Source organism: Perca flavescens, chromosome 12 (genome assembly GCF_004354835.1).
Source record: "Perca flavescens isolate YP-PL-M2 chromosome 12, PFLA_1.0, whole genome shotgun sequence".
In the NCBI taxonomy this organism is placed as follows: Eukaryota; Metazoa; Chordata; class Actinopteri; order Perciformes; family Percidae; genus Perca; species Perca flavescens.
This window is the reverse complement of record NC_041342.1, coordinates 3262398-3286386: the sequence shown is the minus strand read 5'-3', so window position 1 is coordinate 3286386 and position 23989 is coordinate 3262398. Positions and strand designations below refer to the sequence as shown.

General features: G+C 42.2%; 2 long non-coding RNA genes across 3 annotated transcripts; one reads left to right on the top strand and one right to left on the bottom strand.

The window, feature by feature from the left end:
• LOC114564741 (uncharacterized) lies at positions 1 to 6154 on the bottom strand. The gene is made up of 2 exons (XR_003693824.1): positions 965 to 6154; positions 1 to 814 (listed from the first exon to the last, which is right to left on the bottom strand). It is a non-coding gene; the product is annotated as an uncharacterized LOC114564741 (long non-coding RNA).
• Positions 6155 to 14423: 8269 nt separating this feature from the next.
• Positions 14424 to 23728, top strand: LOC114565912 (uncharacterized). Of its 2 annotated transcripts, XR_003694000.1 has the most exons (5): positions 14424 to 15507; positions 16759 to 16817; positions 16981 to 17058; positions 21199 to 21269; positions 21463 to 21496. It is a non-coding gene; the product is annotated as an uncharacterized LOC114565912 (long non-coding RNA). The 2 variants fall into 2 exon arrangements; XR_003694001.1 differs by lacking the exons at positions 16759 to 16817; positions 16981 to 17058; positions 21463 to 21496 and adding exons at positions 23116 to 23398; positions 23529 to 23728.
• The last annotated feature ends 261 nt before the right edge of the window (positions 23729 to 23989 follow it).

Below are 23989 nucleotides of genomic sequence, written 5' to 3'. Positions count from 1 at the left end.
TTGATCATAAAGGTTTTATTACATCAAGTTTTTCAGCATCAATGACGAGTCCTGCAGAACCCGGAGAGTACAACGCCAATATGCACTCTGACTTGCTGCAGCAAGAACAGGGTTATAAGGGGTACGTTTAGGTAACATAAAATAAACAGATGTGAGTTGGCAAGTAAAGGTCTAAGTCCCTTTTGAGGTCAGAGTCTCTTTGGGGGGCTCCAACACTACACATAAAATCATTGATCCCACTCAGTCACCTACTCACAGAATCAAATAGAACATCCTCTTCAACACATCACTCTGCGGAGAGGAAAATCATTGAACTTAAATCACTAACACAGTGCTCATGATTTCTCAGCACATTTGAGCTTTATACAGACTTTAAACTTATAGGGCCAGATACCACATGTTTCCACCCTTCGAGACTTAATAAAGTCTCGAAAAACAAAGAGAGTAAAACATACGTTTAAAATTACAACAGAAGAACAATTTCTCTGACACATGTTCCTTGTAGTGTGATTTTAACAACACAACAACTTTATGGAGTGTGAGAGTGAAAAACCTGTCCGGCAGCTGTCTTTCCAAAATATCCATCAAAACAATCTAGACAGGAAAATTCTCTCACAGCCCCTCTGCCCGAGGCGGCCACACATAGTACTCCAGCTCAATTAGAAAAGAAATCTTTATCAATTTACGTAGAGATATGATTTAAGCAAATACATGTGAAAACCTCAGAAAACAAAATCAAAACAATGTCCAAATTCAGGTTGGTCGACCCATCGCACCGTCCAATGGACCTACCCCTGCCTAGACCCCGATATCCCTAAGCATCAAGAAAAAAGAAAAACATCTGAGGTCCCAACCTGTACCTCACAACAGAAAACATTCTCAAAGCAATTAATACAAAACGAATATGGTACATAAATTATGTATTACTCATGCAAATACGTATATACTGTATGTCAGAACAAACACAGGAATGTAGTCCACTGCAGCTTCTTCGCAGTGTCAATTTTCAGTGTAGTGTCGATGGAATCTGAACATTTCATCACTGTATCCTTGTTCAGAATTCTCCAGTCCATTCTTTATTGTCCATATGTGAGTATCTAAATCCCTTCTGCTTATTCCCCCATATACTCTGGAAGAAAAGAAAACACCAACCAGTATCTTTGCAAAACACATGAAAATTAAAACATCAAACATAAAGATAATATGGAAATACAGAGTAATATCAAAAATGATACAAATCACATTCCATTTCCCCCTTTGATTAATAAGAAGACACTAAACATCACAACAATATTGTATCGTTTCATTTGCAAAGCCCTGCAAAGTATAGGTAATATTGTCAATGTGACCTGCCAAAAATGTTACTCCATACCACGGAACAAGTCCAAGCCCCCACTTCTCTCCCAGACTTATCCTCCAATGATAGGATTCAAGATTATGCAATTGTGCCATGTCTCTCTTCACCCTAGCACCACCCTGGCGCCCTGGCGGAGGGCTTCCCCATTTAGATCTGCATGTTCCACGCGTAGCTGGACTCGGCGTCGCAGAGGCGGAAGGAGCATCGACCTTGTTGTCGGTGTCTTTTGACGTGTCGTCAAACGATGTGAATGAGAAGGAGGAGAGAGACCGACAAGAAGAGCAATAAGACAGTCGAGGAAGAAGTAGAAGAATAAGAAAATATAGATGAAGACAAATAAAAACAAGAGAAAGAAAAACATTAAAAATAAACCACCCACACAAGACAATTGTGCCACGGTGGTGGTGAGAAGAACCAACGAATTAGCCTAGACACGAGCTACACGCGCTCCGGAGGCAGCAAATTACATACAGTGCAGACAGGCTCGCTCGGTCAGTCTGTCTGACTAACAACTCTCCGTGTGGCTTGTGATGAGCAGCCGCTGGAGAAACCAAACTCTAGTCAGGCCAGGCACATTGTGTAGTAGCACAGCGTCTGTGGGCTGGCGCTGGTTCCGTGCGAATGCACCACTCGAAACCACAGAAGCGTTGCAGCGCTGCTATCCCATCAATCTATTAGCGTGCACAGGGACTATGAAAGACAACCGCTGTTGTCTTTCACAGTCGCGGGATCTGGCAGCTTGTCATGCTGAAAACAAATGGCGCGACATTTATAATAACCGCGACGACAACGACATTCCCCTCGGAAGGGAACCAGCTGCTCGTCCACGGTCACGTCGGCGCCCGGGTTGGAGAGGAGAGGCAGCCACCGTGCCTACTCGTCCCACACGTCTCGTATGGCCGCCGGTTTGTCCGAGGCTCGTCTGGTGGCTCTGGTCTCACGGTCGTCGAATCGCAGCAGTCTCGAGTACTCGTGGAACTGTTTGATCGGCATCGTGGCGCGGAAAATGGCCCTCAGCAGCCCGAGGTAGCCGCACAAGTCCGTCGCGTCCATTGCTTTCCAGTCGTGTCCCAGTTGCCTCAGGCCCTCGAGGTTCGTCGCGGCCAGTACGATGTCTCGCATTTGCCGCGTGACAAACAGGTCGAACACGGAGACTGTCGCGGACACGCGTGGCAGCGTACTACGTGGGTCCCCAACCCTGCGGAGCGGTAGTGCGTCTGGAGTTGTGGTCTTTGTGTCCTTCTCGTTCTCCGGCGCTACGGCGCTGAGATCGAGGGCCACACCGATGAGATGAACGTCTCCTTCTTGTTTACCGTCTCCTCATCCTCGTGCGGGTCCTCTTCTTCTTCTATGCAGTCTTGGCCTTTTGTACTCGTCTCCTGGCTCTTCTTCTCCTTCATTGTCATCGCACCAGTCTTTTTCTACATAGTCGCAGCAGTTGTATTTGTACTCGTGGGAGTCACGGGGGTCTTGTTCGTTGCAATCTCTAATAAATCCTTTGGTGGCTTGCCAAATGTACGCCGGGTCCGAAACTGAGCCAGTATTGATTGATATAAACTCCGCCAGCTTGGCTCTAAACTCTGTATCAAAAGCTGTGTTCTGGAGAAGGGAATTGTTAAATTGCCATCTCCTAGATCTTTCTCCTAACATATCACAATGGAATGTGGTTATCAGCCCATTATGATCAGACAGAATTGTTGTTTCTGTTGCTATCGTGTGGAACATTGCCTAAAGCTCACTGGAGCACAAAGTATAATCAATGTGGGAATGGGTGAGGTGACGTGTGGAAAAGAAGGTGTAATTCTTGCTAGTAGGATTGCGCATCCTCCACATGTCTGTAAGATGGTGGGATTCCACAACTGCTTCAAACATGTCAGATATGTGTTTTTGGGCTTTCGTGTGATTGACCCCTGATTTATCCTGGTTTAAATAAAGTATTCATTGAGAGAAAACAATTTATTGGTTAGATATGTAGCCGGTGCATATACCAAGACAAAGGCCATTTTCCTAATCCTTATCGTGGTACATATATAAGATATCCTGCCTGAAGAGTCTTTACTGCTTTTGTCTACGGTAAGTGCAGATTTCCACGACAGCAATATGATGGAGCCCTTAGTTTTGATGTAGTCACCAGATGAGGCAGCAACCTTAAAGTATTTATTTTGTAGATGATTTACATCTCTTTTACATAAGTGTGACTCTTGTATGAGCGCCACATCGGGTTCCGCCATCCATTCAGACATACCCCCACCCCGACATTGACGTCTAATTGTCGGAGTGGCGGCACTTCCATTGTTTTTAAACGTCCCACCACTCCGACAATTCTTGTTTCCATTAGGAGTTAGATAATGGAATTCTGACGCCGTAGGCGGTAGACTTATTGCACTAACCATAAACATGAGCCAAATCCAGACTACCTCACCTTTCATTGAGACGACGGGGCCACCGGGTACCCAGTCTAGTGATCCAAAGTCTTTCAGTTTTTCTCCTCTGTTTTACAGTCCAATTGAGTGGCTCTCAGGTTTGTCTAGCCATGTTCCACAAAATGTCGATCCAGAGCGATATGTACGTTTTTTTGTTTGCCTATGTAGTACCTATGCTGTGTAAATCTGGTGAGTATTGTATTTCCTGATTCCCCAATATATTGAATGGAACATTGTTTGCATCTGATTAAATAAACAGTTTTTTGAGTAAACAGTTGTGTTTTTTTGTGTACAAAATACCTCTTTACTGCTTTGGTTCTGCACAAATCTGTAGTGCCTGAAAAAATCCCCTTGTGCTCTGCCTTTGTGTACCGTCTTACCGTCCTTAATTTTGCCCTCACCAGGATATCACTTAAGTTTTTGTTGTTTTCTAAAGGCAGCAATGATTCTATGATCCTTTAAAAAAAATATTGTTACCTCCTGAGTTCACTCTCACAAAATTGACATTAGCTGAGGAAAAATTAGTGATGATTGGTAGAATAGGGTCCAAACAGATTGGTCTAGTCTCTTTAAAGTACTTTAGTGCTTTACGGAGCATGGTATAAGTGTTCCCCCTTGCTGGTGGGGAAGGAAAAAGATGTTTTCACCTCCATCTTAAAATCCTCCGTTTTAGGGCAGATTCTATCAAATCTCAATAATTGTGATTTAACCAATCCAGCGAAAGTATGTTTTGGGTGGAAACTGTTTCTGAATAATAAGGCATAGGTATCGGTTTCTTTAAAGAAGACCCTGATATCTAACTGTAGTTTCTCTGCAAAATCTGCCCCCTTAAAAGTTGTAGTGTCTAGAAAATCAATAGAATCTGCACAAAGTGTGTATTTAAGTGAGACTGATTGTCTGGGATTATTGAGGGTGGTTGAAAATAGTTTAAAATCCTTTTTTTCAGAATATTGCCAAATCCCCCATATATCGTCCAGATATCTAAAATAGTGTAGTTGCTTTTTCTGGCAAGAAGCTAGTGCCCCTGTTTCCCACTCTGACATGAATATATTTGCATAGGAGGGAGCGAAAAACTTTCCCATAGCTGTTCCCCAAACCTGAAGAAAGTAATGGTTATCAAATTGAAAGTCATTTTTGGTGAGATTGATCTTCAGCAACTGCAGCATCTCCTTGTCTGGTCTTTTTTTTTTTTTTTTTTGGGTACTTTTGGAAAATATTTATATTGGCTTGTATATTTGTATACAAATTATTCACATCCAGAGAAAAAAGGAAAGCAGAGGGGGGAACCTTAATCTTTTTATTCTTTTCAACAAAGTCGTATGTCTCTTTAATGTATTTCTCATGTAATTTGGAAAGGGGATTTAAATAATAATTTATGAATTCAGCCGTGTGTCGCTATCACAATCAGAGACTATAGGGCGCCCTGGAGGAATTTTGAAGGGTACACTCCAGTCTGAGCCTATTTGTGGATCTTTGGTAGGATGTAAAAAAAAGTCTCATTCAAGGTTCTTTGCTGCCCAGGAGGTAAGTTTTTTGTTAATAATTTTTTTGTCATATAATGATTGTATAATTTTTTCAATTAAAAAGGAATAGTGTCCTTATATATAGGTTTATCTAGTGGAATATAATAGTTTCTGTCATTAAGTTGAGGTAATCCTGCCTGTCCATCAAGACCACTGAGCTCCCTTTGTCTGCTGGCTTTATAACAATGTCAGTATTCTCTTTAAATTGGGTAAGTGCTTCGAATTCAAATTTATTTAAATTAGGCTTAGTCCAGCCTAGCTTGTAAGTGTTTTGAAAATTTTGAATATCTGAATTGTTTAAGGTTGAAATTTCAGGTGGAAGCTGTGCAGTTGAGGGAGCCCAGGTTGAATGGGGAGCCCATTAGGGTTAGGGGTTAGGGTTAGGGAATAGCAGCATGTAGCCCGCCACATCTATGTTCTTCCTTCTTAAATAGTCCAGGAATTTAGCTCGTTTGATCGGTCCGTTTAGCCCCCTGATGTTAACCGAAAAGATTGAAAGCTCAGCCATCTTCACTATTGAAACCCATACGTGTCTCGAGTACCCTACCGGATTTTGCTGACAAAACTGTCAGCTCTGAGCAAGGTGTGACAAAAACATGAAAAGTAAAATAAATCCCCTAACCCTCTGAGACCGCAGACCCCCTCCCCTATTTGTAAGATGCATGACCGCATCAAACTCAGTTTGCGCAAAACTCCAGCTCAAAACTACACTGTCTTAAGTCACAGGTTAATTGAAACAGGTCTAGTGGATTCTTATGTTAAACATGAACAATATTACAAACACCTTCAAACAATTTCTGGACTAAGCTTTGTTCATTACACCCCCAACCGGCCCGTCAGACACCGCCTACCAAGAGCCTGGGTCTGTCCGAGGTTTCTTCCCAAGAGGGAGTTTTTCCTCGCCACTGTCGCACTGCTTGCTCTTGAGGGAATTACTGTAATTGTTGGAATTGTTGGGGCTTTGTAAATTATAGAGTGTGGTCTAGACCTACTCTATCTGTAAAGTGTCTCGAGATAACTCTTGTTATGATTTGATACTATAAATAAAATTGAATTGAAAAACAGACCAATCTAGTTGGAGCAATAAGGAGGTTATGAGCTGAACAGACCGTATCCCTCATGTTCTTTCAGTCTAGCTTAATTATTAACAAACTGTAAACTGACCAGCCAGTATTTATCATGTATTTTCAGTCCGGTTAAGTGTCCCTTTAAAGCTCGGCTCCGAAACTTACATACAGCATCCTTACCGGGGATTTCCACCGGTTGCATAACGGCTGCGTTCCGACTCCGTCCCAGCTCCGGCGGTCCGCAGTCCTCCGGAGCGGATGCGCAGAGCTTCTATTTTTGCAGGACGCCGGAGAGCTCCGCAGCAATTCAGCACACGGCAGATGGTGTGGGACAGGAAGTTGAGCACAGAAACAAAATAAATATCCCGTTCATTTTCAAAATAAAATCCAGCGTGCTCATGGCGGATCATATTTCCCTGCACTACACCTTGAAAACACAGCACAGAGCTGTTTCCCCTCTACTCCTCTGGATGGAAACAAACTGTTGTTGGTTTTGTGGTTCTATTCTATGGGAATTCGCGCAACAAATCCAGACCTGGTGGGTATTGATGGACGGCGGAGCACGCAGCAGACACGCAGCGGAGCCGGTCCGCAGCCGTTACGCATCTGGTGGAAATCCCCGGTTAGGATCACCAGCCAGTATTTGTCATGTATTTTCAGTCTAGTTAAGTGTCCCTATAAAGCTTAGTTACGAAACTTACATAGCACATTGTCAGGATTCATCATGTTCCCTTTTTTCATTCCGATTAAGTGTCCTCAAAAATATAGATTATAGACTAGGGTAGCCAGCATTCATCACTCCTTACAGTCTGGTTAGCTGTCCCTCCAGCAGTTGGTTTAAAAACTTACACACAGCGTCCTCCAGTCAAACTCGGTACAGTGGCCCAAATACCGTTAGTCCACAAGTGCTGAGTCCTCCAGTCGCGGCCCCCGGCATCGAATCAAAGTCCCATGGTCGCAATGCGGCGCGGGATGGTCCTCGTGTCCTCTTCCTCGCGTCCTCTTCCTCTTCTAATTCCAGCCACAAAACACCAGGCTCCACGGCTGCAGCGAAGGCGAACTCCCCCCCCCCCCCGCGGGTTGTTCCCAGGGCGGCACAGCAGTTGAACGAGTCCGAGTTGCATTCAGCGTGCAGTGCCAGCTCGTGTTGTATCCCTTCAGGCAGCTGAAGGCGCTGGATCTTGAGTGTGACGCAGTCAGACCGGTCCGGCTCACATACCATGCCTTCCTGCCTCTCAGGTTCTGCCCCGATGGGTTGCTTCGAGGCATTCATTTCAGCCAGCACTCCCTTCACTGCGCTGTAGATCACTGATTTAAGCACACTAAGCTGCTTCTCAAAGACCCGGTCGATTAATTCCTCCATATTAGAGAGTGTGTTCACATTAGCCACCACTCTATTAGCCGCAGACATGCTAGCGAATTTCTCCAAACGAGTAGACAGCCCAGGCCACAACAAGACCTGCTTTTTCGTGCCTGCAGACATTTCACCGAGTCACCGTGACAACAAACAAATTGATTTGGCGTCGAGGAACAGGTAATAGACCTGGTTATTTAATGAAATACGGAGGAGTGTAGGAGCTCAGTCTCTTGCAAGCATAGCGGCCGCCGGTCACGTGCTTCTCCAGAAAGGGAAAATCTTGAAGGCTCTTCAGGTAGAAAGAACAATAAGGAAAAACTTGCAGGACAGGAAACTCAAGGAGCAAGAGAAAGATGAAGAGATCCGCCTTCTTAAGGAAAGTTTGACCAAAGAAAAGAAGAGTCAGTCAAAGGCCACTGGAGTTCACAGTTCAACCTGTTCAGTCGATCCATTAAAGAGGAGAACAATGAGACAGGCCTGGCAGGAGGAGATGAAGTTTATCAAAGTGAAAAACCAGGATTTGATAGTTAGACCAACGTTGTAAAACAGGAGCAGGTAGTCGTCGAGCTCAGAACTGTGCAAGAGGCCTTTGACAGCGAGTTAGGCCGGGTCGTTTTGGAAAAGGACGATCTGATCAACAAGAAAAGAAGGCGCTTGATACGGAGACACTGGAGTGTGTGGCCAAGCTACAAAAGAAAGAAAGTGAGATCATCCAGAGGGAGGCAGAGTGGCAAACCAAACTGAAAGATCAGGTGAGGTGCAAGACGGCTGCAAAAGATATCTGCAAAGAAAGACAAGTGGCACATCAAAGTGGCCCAAATGGAGGAAGAAATAGAGAGATCCTCCCACAGCATAACACCGACCTCCAGGTTCTTCAGCTCAGCCTCCAGAAGCTCGCCCAGAAAACAAAGCTGAAAAGACAAGAAAAGGCGGCGGAGAAGGAGGAGAAGGAGGAATTAAAAAGACAAGAAAGAAAAGGAGGAGATGGAGAAAAGAGACAAGAAAAAGAGGAAGCAAAGAGAGAGAAGAGAGACAATGAGAAGAGAGAGGAGGAATTGAAAAGACTGGAAAAAAGAAAAGGAAGCGGAAAAAAAGCACAAGAGGAGGGAGAGGAGAGAGAAGTAACATCCTTTCTTTCCTCCTCCCCCTTCTTGTCTTCACTCCTATTCCGCCGGGCCCCCTTCCCCACCTACTACCCTCTACCGCCAGACTTTACTCCTTGAAAATCAGGGCTAAAGTCTTGTATGAACTGGGCATTATCTTCTCCCGTCTATCTCCCATCCATCCTCTCTTCCTCCTCTTCTGAGGCGACATGGCAGTTCAGTGATTGGCACTGCAGCCTCACTAAAAAGGAGAAGCAAGCATGGCCATACTCCGGGTGATCCGGTTTCCTGCCCCACTTCAAAGACTTGCAGGTTCAAATAAAGAAGTGTAGGGTTACTCCAGGTGATCCGGTTTTCCTGACACAACAGAAAAATGATTGAAATAAAACAAAAGATCTCTTATCTGGTTGTCTTTTAAAAATAGGATGTTTTTAAACTAACACAATCATCTTGAAAACTCGACAGCAAAGGTTTTATATGAACTTAGCACAAAAAGTAAGGAAATTTGTGTTTGGTAGATTTTTTTTCTCTGTGTTAACAATGCTTTTTGGCAATAAATCTTATACCGTTGGAAAGCCTGTTTAGTTCCCTTTGAAATGGTGCCCCATTTGTAAGGAACATGCATTTGTGGGATGAGCAGCAGAGCTCAGTATGTGGGTTGTGCCCATGAAAAATGTCTATCTATATCTATGGTTACTTGGCTACCGATTAGCTTGACTAAACTTCAGTCAAACCAGTACCCGTCTATTTATTATCTAAATAAGTTATAACTACAAAACTTACCCAGTGTGTCTGCTTTTCTGTCACCCTCAAGGGCTCTGACCAACTGGGTAAGCAAGCGTCTGGCAAGCTTAGCTCCTATGGTGCTATTTTGATGCTAACAAGCACTCACCTCCCATTAGCATCCCATTGACTGCCATTCATTTTGACGTCACTTTGACAGCGAATAACTTTACATCTGAAGCGTTTAAAGACTATTTGTCCATTGTTTATTTTTCTAAAGAAACACGACAATGTATAAAAGGCTCCATTACCTTGTATCTCACATTATGACTCCGTAGCAGACGCTTTTATAAAAATAGGCTAACGATTGTGTCATAACCACGAGACTTACTGTCGCATAGTGGAGGAATTACCGTATAGTACAGGAGAAGCTTGCAGGCAGTTTCAACTTACATTAGCTGTTTAAGTTTAATTACTAATGTTAACTAGCATGTTAGTTAGCAATAATTAGCCTGTGCCTATGTTATCTCCTTACATATACCTACTCTCTCCGTCTCTGCAAAATTCTGAATTATTGAGATTTCTTTCTACCGGAAGACTTCCAACTTTTAGACAGGTTGCTCACGTCACATCTATATCTTCAAGCTCAGATGGAAGCTGCGCATTGACATATATATAATGGACCAATATACCCCGTTGCTCTGGACGGAGACCAGTGAAGGCTATTAGAAGCACTTTTCTGGTGATCTCTTGCTTTACTGCGCAGCCTCCAACTGACAGAGACAACGTAAATGTGATGTGAGCAACGTGTCTGAAAGTTGTAAGTCTTCTGGTAGCTGTGACAAGAGAAATCTCAATCATTCCCAATCTTACAGAGACGGAGAGTGTAGGTATATGTAAGGAGATAACATAGGCACAGGCTAATTATTGCTAACTAACATGCTAGTTAACATTAGTAATTAAACCTAAACAGCTAATGTAAGTCAAAACTGCCTGCAAGCTTCTCCTGTACTATATGGTAATTCCTCCAGTGTGGGACAGTAAGTCACTTGGTTATGACACAATCGTTAGCATTACAAAAGCGTCTGCTACGGAGCCATAACGTGAGGTACAAGGTAATGGAGCCTTTTATATATTGTCGTGTTTCTTTAGAAATAAACAATGGACAAATAGTCTTTAAAGGTCCAATATGTAATATTTGTACTGTAATAAATCCAAAAATGACACCAATGCCTCATCAGATATTAAGGAAACATGTTAAACTGAAATACTATCTTTTCTGACAACAATGCTAATGTCAGTATTTTTTCTTTTTGAAATTTACACTCTGTGACGGAATTTATGTTTATGTTTTGATCTGTGTGTTGTTATCAACGGCCCAGTTTGACAGGCAGGCCGGGTTGCCAGGTATACCTTTAAAAACGTAAACCCAGCACGCTACAGCTGTAACGGTAGTACAGCCATGAAAGCAGCACACAAACGAACAGGATCAACGGAGATAGATTCTACATGACATAAAAAAAGAAAACAGCATGTTTCTAACAGTTGCGTGACCAGAGACGTAACAACCGCCTGGTAAATATTGGAGATGTATTTGAAAGATGGAGACAGCTTAGAGCCCAAAAGGACACAGAGTTGGCTTATTTTCTCCTGAACAGGTAAGCATTAGCTTCAGGCTAATTTATCTCAGCTACTAGGGATGGGCATTTTTTGTCATTTCAACATTTGTGTACTCACATTGAATTATATAGCTAGAGTACCCGAGTTGGTTACTTGCAAAAACAATTGAGACATAGCCAGTAAAGTGATCCCGACTGGTCCTGGCTAACGCCGCCATGCTAACCCTGCTAACTGCTAACGTTACCCGGAGTACCAGGCAAGCAGCCCATTGCTGTTAACAACGTGTAGTTCAGCGGCTGGAGCCGACAACGGTGAGTTATTTTAAATGTGCAAAATTAATTTAAAGTAGAAGAAGCATTTTAGCGCAATGCACTTACATTAATGCGTTGTGTCAAACGGGAGGTTTACGGCTGCAACATCTTAGCTTGCCATAAAGTTACCGCCAGTTTTATTCATTCTTTTGGCGTTTGTCATGTCCATTCCGCTGTGCATTTTAGGTTTAAACTGACTTGACAGATACTCAAATTTGTCTGTCTTGCCAGCAATATATACTCGCTCTCCCCCCAAATGCATACCAGCAGCATATGATTAAAACTTGATATATCGATTTAGTGCAGGGACTGCTGTGGAAGAAATTCTGAAAGATAAATAATGTTAATCATGCTATTTCCTTGATTGATTGATTGATTGATGGATAACACTTTTGGATAAAGCAGTGCGGTCATGGGCTTCCTCAATCCTTTCATGGAGAACCGGCCAACGTCCAGGAATATGAGGGGAGGGGAAGCTCTAGATGACAGTGGACAATGGCCAGAGGACAGTGATAATGCCATGGCCGGGCACAGTCAGGCACCAGAGCAGGCACCAGAGCTATAGGCACCAGAGCAGGATCCAAGGCAGTTGGGGAAAACCCACCGGTGGTAAAACCCCTTTGCGATGCTCAGCCAATCCTCAGTGGTGGGCACTGGCATGTACTCCTCCCCCCATGGAGTCCCAAATACGGAGGAAAGAGAAAATACTATTTTATAATTCTCTGTGTGCTTCATTCTACTATGAAAACAAGAATAAAGAAACACTGACAGCCAGGTTTCGGTGATAATCATCACGCAGCAGTTCCGTGTGTAGTTGTTCGTTGCTATGCCGAGTTCCAGCTCATCCATTTTGTGTGCGATGGATCTGGCGTTGGTGAGTAGGAGGCTTGGCAGCGCTGCCAACAACAATCCACGGAGAGCCCGGTGGTCTGGCTATGTCCTCCGGGATGTTATAAGCCGTCTGGAAGGCTCTCGTAACGGCTGTGTTGTATCGTAGAATTTAAATGATTTATAAAAAATGTAATAACAATAACTTATTTCACCAGTAACTTCCAGTTAAACCACAAAAACAACCACTGGTTGGGAAAAAGGTATTTTACAACAACTTTGAATGCAGCACAAGGCTGGCAAGACGAATTTCAGCAACATCTGTGTTAGGCTGTTGTTGGAATCCTCTCCAGTGAAATACATAAACATTTTTACACCGTTTAGCTGTCAGCATTTTAACCGTGTTAACTCAAGCTGCTAGCTAACGGTAGGCTTACCTGCTGTCGAGTGTAGGGTTACTGTAACTAGCGTCCCGTGTGGTGATGTTTCAGTTCCCTCTAACGTCCGTTTTCGGAGCATCAGAGAGAAGCGCAGGCATTTAAGTGGCACCTAAAATAAGGCACCGAAATCCGCGTTGCTATTCGGTCCGGTAGATAACGGTCGTTAAGGCATCAGTGCCATATTAGCACCGGGTCAAGGACCCCCCTCCCCAAAATAAAAAGTCTTCGGATCCACACAATTCACGTGGATGACATTTTCCCATTCAAAACGGCGATTTTCACCGAAAAGCGACAAGTTTGCAGGTATGTATACACTGACAGGAGAGCTAGGAACCGCTGCACAATCGCGCACCGCCATCTTTATCGCCCCTTCTACCACTCAAGTTTTTTTTTTTTTATATTTGACAAAAACAGAACATACAAACACACTTCAACAAGAACAACCCCCCTCTCCTCTCCCCCTCTCTTGTTCATGTTCTTTCTTAGAGTATGCAATGAGAGATTCTTGGATTGACCGAGCAGTGGGTCTCTGCAAAAAGCTGGTAAGCAGTTTTTTTTACAGCTGGCAACATAAAAAGCAGCTAACAAAGGCACAAAGAGAACTGAAGCTTCCGGAGCATACCCTGAAGGAAGCGTGTCCCACAAGGTGGGGATCAAGGCCGGCAGTGATCGCACGAGTCCTGTAGCAGCTGAGGGCGATTTCTCAGGTCTTCTCCGATGACTGAAAAGCCCGACACCTCATCCCCACCTGGCCGGACACGGACGTCCTCTAAAGCCTGGCTCACACTACAGGAGTTTTAAAATCCTCATTTTGAAATCTGGTTGCAGCACACACTTGAGGAGAATCTTTGCAGATTTTCTTCCCTCAAATCTTAAACATGCTCACACTACAAGATTTTAAAATAGTGGGGCATCACACACTACAAGATATTTTTAAGATTATCTTGCCAGATTTAGAACCTCACGTGACGCGATCTCACGGGGAAGCACAAAATGGATACTGTGTCACGGCAACTTGCTGTAGTAATACTTATTCTTTGTACCAATAAAAAACAAAGAAAATAAAACGAGTGTGGACGATAATATTATTCAAACAAACTACCGTATTTTCAAATTTAGCCGTCTAGCTCCATAGGGTCCCATTCATTTTGCACTGGACCGCAATCCCCCCCAGTGGAACTCTGATGCAACTGCATACAAATACGGTACAATGGGGCTGAATAGGGAGTGGAACGGCTTTCCGTAGACCGGCTTTGTGTTGACTGAAAAAGACTGTTCCTCCTAGATTTTTGTTTCCTGCTACTTGCAATCTGATTGTAGACGAACAGCCAATCGGAATTGACCTTTTGATTCTGCGATTGGTTGGTTTTGTGGCATACTTGTAACGCTGTGAAAATCTGAGCGAGCGTGTCTAGAGTCTAGAGTGCAAATACATTTATTGTGCCTGAAATAGGTTTTTGTTTACTCAAACTAAATTATTTTTTGCAAGTGTAAATTTCTGTTTAAAATGTAATGTGCTTGCAAAATATAGTTCTCTGTGCTCAAAACATACAATTACTCGCTCAGGAATGTGACACATATATAACGCCATACTATATCAGTCTTTGATTTTAAACTAACAGTAACTACCATTACATGTAATGGTAATGTTAGCTTGCGGGTTAGGGTTAAGCATGCGCATCGATTAGCAATAACACCACATATGGTAAAAAATAGATCAGCGAGACCGTTGTGCATACCTACTGTATATGACTAACGTTAAATATATATTTGAATCTGTTTATACGGTCTGCATAACTTTAGCCCGCTAGCTTGGTTAGCACGGTGCAATCTAGCTAGCTAACTGATATTAATTGGGATGCTAACGAAAAACAGTATTTAAAAAAATGGAACGTTACTTACCGGAAAAACTGAACTGCATACTCCTTTGAGTGTCTTGTTGTCAGGGGCGAATCTACCGGGGTGGCATAGGGTGGCATTTGCCACCCCTGCTGCCACCCCAGTTGGCAGCAACGAATTAAAAGTTTTGGCCAATTTGACAATTTACGAGTGTGAATCTCCAATGTCCGACTGCGGTGAATGCAGCAAGAGATTACGCCAGAGCGGCAAGAGACTGTTTTGTTTGGAAAACTGTCTATGGGAAAACTGAGTGGCGCAAAGAGAGGGAGCCAGGAGTCGCAATGAAAGGAGACACAGGAGGAAAGAGGTCAAAACGGATTAACTATCAAGAAATAAAATTATAACGAAAGCACAGTGCTAGCATAGTTGCGATGCTGATTTTGAGATGATAAAAATCAGGTTGAAGAACGTTATTTCGCTAACTATACAAATGTTAGTTAGGTCTGACATTTGGTCTGTGTAAAGCAGGCTACAAAAGCTAATATTGATTCAACGTCTGTCAAGGAAAACATTGTTACTTTTAATCTTACAGAAATGAAGAGGAAAGGTAGAATATGTAGTTTTTCTCTCCAAAGAGAAAGGCGAGAGAAATAGAAAATGAACAAGTGAGCAAGGTAGACTGAGAAGATGAGGTGGAAGGAGAGAGAGAAGGGCCACAGAAACGTGACAGAGACAGAATACAAGACCAAGGCGACCAGGGACAGGAGGAGGTGGGAGAAGACCACAGCGGTGAAGATATGGAGGGAGAGCATCACCAAGATGAGGAGGGAGAAAGACGTGCAGGGCTCAGACAGTGAAAGGGAAAGCAGAGTGCCTGGGCCATCACCAACAATCTCCTGTCGAGCCGGTCCACATGGTATGGAAATTTTTGCTGCATAGTATACTAAGTTACATATGAATAAGAACAAGAAATGACTAAGATGGACATTTTGCTATAATATTTAAGACACATTGCTTGACTTCAAATAAATATAAATATTCACGTTTGCTTTAATATGAATAATCAGGGAAAATTGTCAGTGTGAAAGTGTGATGAGATGGGGAGATGAGTTTGTGTAAAATGTACTTTAGATCTATTGCTCAGATAAATTAAACAAATGAACCTAAAAATACTCTCCCAGGCTAAAATGTTAGTTTGTGTTAACACAGTCTGATGGTTATAACTAATCAATGGCAGTTCCTAATCTTGTACAAATGCTGCCTGCAACGCTGCCTCTCTGACAGTCAAAAACAGTTTGCTTCCCCTCTCACACATCTGCCACTTATCACCTGTGTCTTACTTTAATGCCTTTCCTGTGATAATGCCCCTACTTCTCTCTCTTATTAAGTAAGATCACATTGTATGGTCACCTCAAATGCAAGACATTGATTGCATGAGATTAAGTTTGTCTGTATGAGTTTGTAAATGGCAGCCTGTGCCCTTTTGTAGTGTGTACATATTATTTCTCATCATTATATAAAATGTTACATTACATTACATGTCATTTAGCTGACGCTTTTATCCAAAGCAACTTACAATTAAGTGCTTTCAACTGTGAAGGTTCAAACTCCAGATAACAAGTAGTAAGTGCAAGTACATTAGCTTTAAATAAGCAAAGCAACAAAGAGACATATGAAAGTGCAGGTTCAAGAATTTTTATTTATTTATTTTTATTTTATCCGAGGTGTAGTCGGAAGAGATAGGTTTTTAGCCTTCGGCAGAAGATGTGTAGGCTTTCAGCCATCCTGATGTCGATGGGGAGCTCGTTCCACCATTTGGGAGCCAGGACAGTGAACAGTCGTGATTTCGTTGAGTGATTAGTTGTCCCTTGCTGTGAGGGGTCAGTTTGGCTTATGCAGAGCAAAGTGGGCGGGTTGGGGTATATGGTATATATATATCTCTTGAAACCATCTTGTGTTGTCATCATACTGTGATAACTGATTAAATTCAGTATACATATACACGTCTGCTATATGTTGCCACCCCTCAAAAATTCCTGCCCCCCTCTCGCCACACCATAAATATTTTTCTAGATCCGCCCCTGCTTGTCGTCCAACCATTACAACAATATATGCATATTACATATCAACTATATTAACGCACTATGGAAATGTGATTCTTTTTCAGAAGGCCATCTGATGAATTCAACCCACCTGATAGGCAACAGGCTGCAAGCAATAAGCATTGTATGGATGGGCAATATATCCAAAATAAAAGTATTTTTTTACAATTTTATTTTAAATAAAAAAAAAAAATATATATATATATATATATATATATATATATATATATATATATATATACACACACACATGTATGTACAGTATTTTTTTTTTGGCTTGATGTTAGGTGACAGAATCCTAAGGGCCCAGCTACTGTCACGCTCACGTCAGCCAGTCACATGTGAAGAAGCACCCGGCACCACGCGTAAGCAAGTTAAATATGTAAAATATGTAACGTTAGCTAGCGATGTTGTGAGCTCTAGCTAGCTGATGTTAGCTAATGTCAAACAAAAACAACCTGCTTTAAATGCTCTGTTTTTTTATGTGGCGTACTGTGAATGAGCCACATTAGCTATTGCCTCTAACTAGATGCATATATTGGGAATGGCTTTAAATCAACTCAACACTCCCACATGTTATGCTAACATTTCCTTTGGCTGACAGGAACTGAAGATGATAAGGGTCATATGCAAAGATCACCTGGGCAGGGTGCAAGTATCCTTCTCTGAAACGGGAGATAATCCTGAATAATAATAATAATAATAATGATGCGTCCTACATTTGCAATGCTTGGGCCCACGCCATAGGCTGTAACGTACGGCTAACGTAACCTAAGGTTAGATTGTTCACTTCTTGGTATCTGGAGCATGACAAATGCTCCATATATATATATACAATTTATTTAGTTTACAATGAATTGATTGTTTTATCTGACCAATATTTGAATCCAGTTTACTATGATGAGACAGACAAAAGCAGCAAATCCTAATATTTGAAAAGGTTGAACCAGAGAATGTTCCAGCTTCTCAAATGTGCTGTATAAGTGCATGTCAGTATCCACAGTGCCAAGGCAACCACCCCCCACTATGGAGTTAGAATCATGCCAAAACCACACACACACACACACACACACACACACACACACACACACACACAAAACGTGTTTTACTCACGGCCAACGATTCACAAACAAACTCAGTGTGGTTTGCAAATACAAAACATCATTCACAAACTAATGCATTTTGTTCTGCAAATAAGAAACCTACCTATCAAAAAAATACAGTATGTTTTACACATAAAAATAGCATCCATGTCTGACATTTTATTTGTAACAATAGCCAGTTTTTATACAAATTTTATTAGGCTATTAAGCTATTTAGAAGGGTAGCCATGGCAATTAAATAGTGGTCTTAAGCACTATTACGACTTTCAACAGACATGTTTGCTAACGGTTTCCCCACAAATGTTCAAACCCTAAAGTAAGAAGTGTGCACTCTCCACTGTGAAGCGCACATGTGGAAAGCTCCACCCCCATCACCAAGCAAACGAAGTCTGCCCAGCAACAACCGCTGCCTTTGAAAAGAAAAAAAAAACGTTGCCGACTTTGAGTAGTAGTACTTGTCGGTACACGATCCGTTCTGCTCATGCGCAAGATAATACTGTTTTACCGAGGATACGACCTGCACGATCTGTTCCACGCTAGCCTCCACCTGGAAGCTAACGTTAGTTTAGCTAACAGCTAATTCGGCTAACCGCTACCTGACAGCTAGATTCAGTCTAAAATAACATTAAGTCAAACTTAATGGGAGAAGCAGGCTACAGCTAAATTAAGACTTTAAACAGTAATAACAATAAAGACAAATATTGAGTGATTGTATTTTAAATGAGCACAAGTAAAGTAGAACTGACATAACAGCCGTTATATATGTTAACGTTTTATTTTGAGGGTCTTCTAAAGTTATTACATGCTGTCTCAGCTAGCGGTTAGCCAAATTAGCTGTTAGCTAAACTAACGTTAGCTTGGCTGTCGACCAGAAGCGTGGAACAGATCGTGCCGTGTCGTAAATCCGCGCATGCGCGAACATTTTGTGCATGTGCAGAACAGATCGTGTACCGACAGTACTGTCTGCTGTCCGTTAAGTAGTGATGTGCGGATCGATACTTTAGTATCGATATTTATGATCCCAACATCTCATGTTCTAGTATCGATTCTCATATAAAAAGATCAATATTTAAACTCAGTAATTTGGAGTGAGTGTTATCATAAGTAACTTGTTGTCACCAGAAAAGTCTTAATTATATCCGGTTAGGGGAAGGAACTACTTCTCCTTCCACTGGTCAGTTGTGCGTGCACTGTGACGGAGCTGGCCAGGGGAGCCTATTTTTATTTTATTTTTTTGCAAACATGAATGTTTTGTGAAAACAATTTGACTTAATGGTTTTCAAGGGTGCCTGATTTACATGTGTTGTAAAGAACAGCAAAACATGGATATGGAATATTTTGTGACAAGGTTAAGAGTCAAATTTTGTGTTATTTTCAACCTGTTTTACTGTACAAGTCTGAGATTTTCTTTATAATTAAATAATATGAGAGTAGTTTATTGTCTTGTCATTATGCAGCTATAATTTGGAATTGGTAAGCTTACAACCTACTTTTTAACTTTAAACTAGTTGTCACATCACACTACAAATAAAATACGTAAAAAGTATTGGTATCGGCAATACCAGCCTTATTCTTATTCTTTATTTATAAAGGACAACACACATTAATCAACATTTCTGTAAATGTGCCAGTGTTAGCCAGCCGGCTAATTTTCAACTGTAGTCCTTTTGGCCAGATGATTTTAGACCAGAGCAGCAGGAAAGCCTGGGTATTACTTGGTATCGGATTGAATAGGAATTAAGTGGTATCGCACATCACTACCGTTAAGCATCCAAAAATTCAAGACTGTCGTGTGGACAAAAGGCAGGTAAGAATCTGCCACAAACGGGATGATTTTTATTTACCGCATGATGTTAACCAATAGCTTTTTTGGAGAGTATTAGTTAAGAGGACTGGAACTAGCTAGCTTTTAGTGACTGTGACTACGTTCACTAAAAGCTAGCTAATTCCTAGCTAGCTTTCAGTTAGTGAGGTAGCTAGCTAGCTGTGTAGCTTTGGGAATTAAACCTGGTTAAAGTATGGCGTTGAACAGACAAGTTTAATTAAGTCAATATCAAGCATATTTTGAGTGGTTGACTTAAAGATATTGTTTAGAAGGATTTGGTTGTGACATTAGCAAGGCAGTCGAACAGGCATAGTTAGCAAGCTGTAAAATGCCCATTTCTCCGCTTTTACCAGCTGGTGGCATTTTAATGTTTGCATTTGTTGCATTTACAGTTAAAGCAAAAACACTGATCCATGTGAATGTCAGCAAAGTTTTATCGGCTAGGGTTTCTATCCATTAATGTTCTCACTTCTACCGGGCTGAAGCTGAGGCTACAATTTTGTCTCCTGTTACCGGCAATTTCCACTGGATGCGGAACGTCAACGGAGTCATTAGGTTTCCATTAAAGTCAGTGTGTGTATTTCCACTGACTGCGGGAACGCCCTCCTGCGATGCCCCGACTCCGTCCCCAGCACAGAAACAAATAAAACATCCGGTTAATTTTCAAAATAAAATACACCGTGCTCACGGCAGATCATATTTCCTGCACTACACCTTGAAAACACAGCACAGAGCTGTTTCCCCTCTACTCCTCTGGATGGAAACCGTTGTTGGTTTTGTGGTTCAGTCCGCAGCCCTCCTGAGCTGATGCGCAGAGCTTCTATTTTTGCCGGACGCTGGAGAGCTCCGCAGCAATTCAGCACACGGCAGATGGTGCGGGACAGGAAGACGAGCACAGAAACAAATAAATATCCGGTTAATTTTCAAAATAAAATACACCGTGCTCACGGCGGATCATATTTCCTGCACTACACCTTGAAAACACAGCACAGAGCTGTTTCCCCTCTACTCCTCTGGATGGAAACAAACTGTTGTTGGTTTTGTGGTTCTATTCTACGTGAATTCCCCTTCCTCATTTCCTGAACTTGTGGGTCCTTGTGACTACAGCTGTCAGTCACGGCCGCAGCCGTTCCGCAACAAATCCGGACCCGGTGGGTATTGACGGACGGCGGAGCACACAGCAGACACGCACCGGAGCCGGTCTGCAGCCGTTACGCATCCAGTGGAAATCCCCGGTTACCGTTTGGCTCAAGGCCGGCAACGAAAGGAAGGTCACACACAGATTAACAAAAAGGTAGTTAAATAACTAAATATACTAGCAGCTGCAATGCGCAGGCAGGACAGGGTGCGGGCGGTGTAGGTAGACAGTGGGACGCAAAGACGCAGCTAAGCTGGCCTAGGCCTGGGCAAGCCAGCCTTCTTTGAGAATTCTTTATCGATCTTTTTCCCTCCCTTTGTAGAATGTTTGTCTGTTTTTACTTCAAATATAGGCTACATAAGTAATAATTATAATGTAAAATAAATGCATGTATTGAATTTGTGGTTATTTGGCTAAAGATTTCTGTCTTTCTATCTAGCTACGTTGCTGACACAACAGTGAAGAGACAGCCAAGCCAGTTGAGATTGCGTGTGTGCATCCTTGAGAAGTGTAAGTTGTATAACTTATGTTGTCAGTTCATTTAGCCTGTTATTGTATTAGTCTATAGTTCTTGCAAATATAAATTAAGTTAACTGGTGATTTTTGTTGTTTTATATTCTTCACCTGCTAGCTAAGTTGCATGTGGCTGTTGATCCCCTGTAATCATAGCTAAAAACTAAAATGCTTTTTTATTTTTTTATAGAAATAATGGAGTGTTCAGAAAGAACTAAAAGGAGGAAAATATCAGCAAAAGTGGAGGAACATTTGCGTCTCTTTGAAAAGGACTATGTTTGATGATTTGTCGGCACAGGAGTCTGAAAATGAATACCCACTCCATGTCACAAACGCGAGATCTTGAGTTTAGTGTTTGTCCCCAGTAAATGCTTTTTTTTTTCCTCCGTAAATTCACAATCAAAACAAACAATGATAATAAAAACATAGCACACTAGTGCAGGAGTGGCATTGCCACGTATCCAGCCTTGTGTGGCAACAATACCATTTTTGTTTTTAACTCATGACATGGTGAGTCCATTGGATAGGTGAAAAAGGATTTGGCAGTTTAAAATAAATTACAAAAGGACTTTAACAGTTCCAGAATGTGACAAAATGTTCCGCACAATAAGAACCCTTCCCCCTACAGAAAAACAGTCATCGCCACGAGAGGAGATCAGTGTCTGTCCATCACTGTAACCTCTGTATTGTTCCCATGTTGCAATTGAATTAATCATTGGTCCAGAAAAGTGGAGCTGTTTAAGTTGGCTGAAAACTGATGTGGTCTTTTGGCTTGCCACTTTATGCTTCTCGTGGATCCACCTGACGAGTTGTTGGACAGGGTTTTTAGGCAGACGGACAAGTCTTTTCAGTTTACCCAAAAACGTCTCAAAGGGAAAAAAGCTGAAACACTATCCAACGGGCCAAATTTCCGTGCATCTTGAGCTAGGTGGATCAATGAATGTGCGTTATAGCTGACAAATTCAGTGCCATAAATTGCAGCAAAATCTGTTACAAAGAGTTTTTAAATCTCCTCAGCATAGTCACAATTGTCAGGAGAACATAAGGCAGGACTCAGAAGAATTCTCATAGATACAGATAGAAGTAAAAAGTTTCTGTATATTCTACTGGGTATATTATTGAGGAGAACAACAGGGCCAGTGTAAAGTAAAAATTGCTGAAGCTCTGTAGCTTTCCATGTGCTGAATTCAAATAAGGATCGTGGTTTCCTTGCAAAATTACTAGGTAAATAATGCCTGATAGAGCTATGTTAATTCAAGGTGTGAAAGTATCAGTCACATTTGCTAAATGTCCTAAAGATGTTAGTTCAGCTATGGGAACATTTTCGATTTCAAAGTGGTAGTAGGACCCCCCCAGCCATATTCGTCACATTGCCAGATCTGTCAGTGGACATAAGAGTTCTGGCATCCATTGGGATATCAAGGCCCTTCCTCCTTAGGATTTTAAGAAGTGCAGACAGCGCTGTTTGTGGTATGTTGAATTTTGCAGCCCACTCTGCAAGCCCACATTCATCTCCATGCAAATCACAGTCACTATCACAACCAGGCATATCACATGGCACCCAGTTTTCAGAATCCACATCATCAAATGAGGAAATATTAAAATCATAAAAAAAAATCTGAGGAATTTTCATCTTTTAAATCATTTGATGAATTCTCAAAACAGTTCTGATCACAAGCATCGTACAAATTGTCCGTGGAATCTTTGCTTTCAGTATGCTCTAACAAATCATCCAGTGGGTATTCCTTTTCAGAATCCTGTGCCAACAAATCATCAATCATAGACTCCTTTTCAAGAAGACGCAAATGTTCCGCCACTTTCACTGATACTTTCCTCCTTTTAGGTCTTTCAATGCTCGAGATCCTGCAGCCGCGGACGGACTCTGCTGCACCGCTATAGCTTCTCTCTGTCCACCGGCAAAGGCAATGGAACTTCCCGCCGAAATCGACGTACAGGTCGTCCTGGACTACGTGGAAGATCCTCCCGATCACCACTCTGTCTTTGGCCGGTCCCATCTGGATCAGCTGGAACCGGCGCAGCAGCGAGGCGAAGCGGTGTTCCTGCCCAGGGAAGAGACGCAGCCGCCGGCCACGGAACTCTCCACCTCCCGCTGCCGCCCTTCAAGAGTATGTGTGTAGTTCTAATATTAATCTTAATTTATATAGCGCTTTTCTTAACATAGTTGCCTTTACAGTCCTGGCTGAGAGTTGTGTTGGCACATATGAAGTAAGTAACCGTTATATTTGTTTCTTGCAGGAGCCTTAAAGAAAAACATCCTGACCAGCCAAATCACCCGTAAAGATGCTGAGAAGGCGGTCTCCGAGTGGCTCATTGGTGCTAGGGACCGGGGGGGTAATAGACAGGCCCGACAGGCAACCCCTCAACAAGGACTTCAGGCTTCAGGCTCATTTGAGGTGGAAAGGAAAATATCTAATTGTGATTATTTTGACTGATATTGTGATTGCGATATGAGTCACAATATTGGAGGGAATTATCATTTTTGTATCATTATTCTCATTTTCATTTAAAATTATTAACATTGAAAGAAATTAAAGTGATTATTGTGTGATTTTTGCAAGGATCTGTACCAAACAAAGATTTGTTTTTTTTTAGTCTGTAGGAGAGGATTTGTAAGCCGTGAACATCTCTGCAGCACCACAATACTTAAAGTGCTCATATTATGCTCATTTTCCGGTTCAGAATTGTATTTAGAGGTT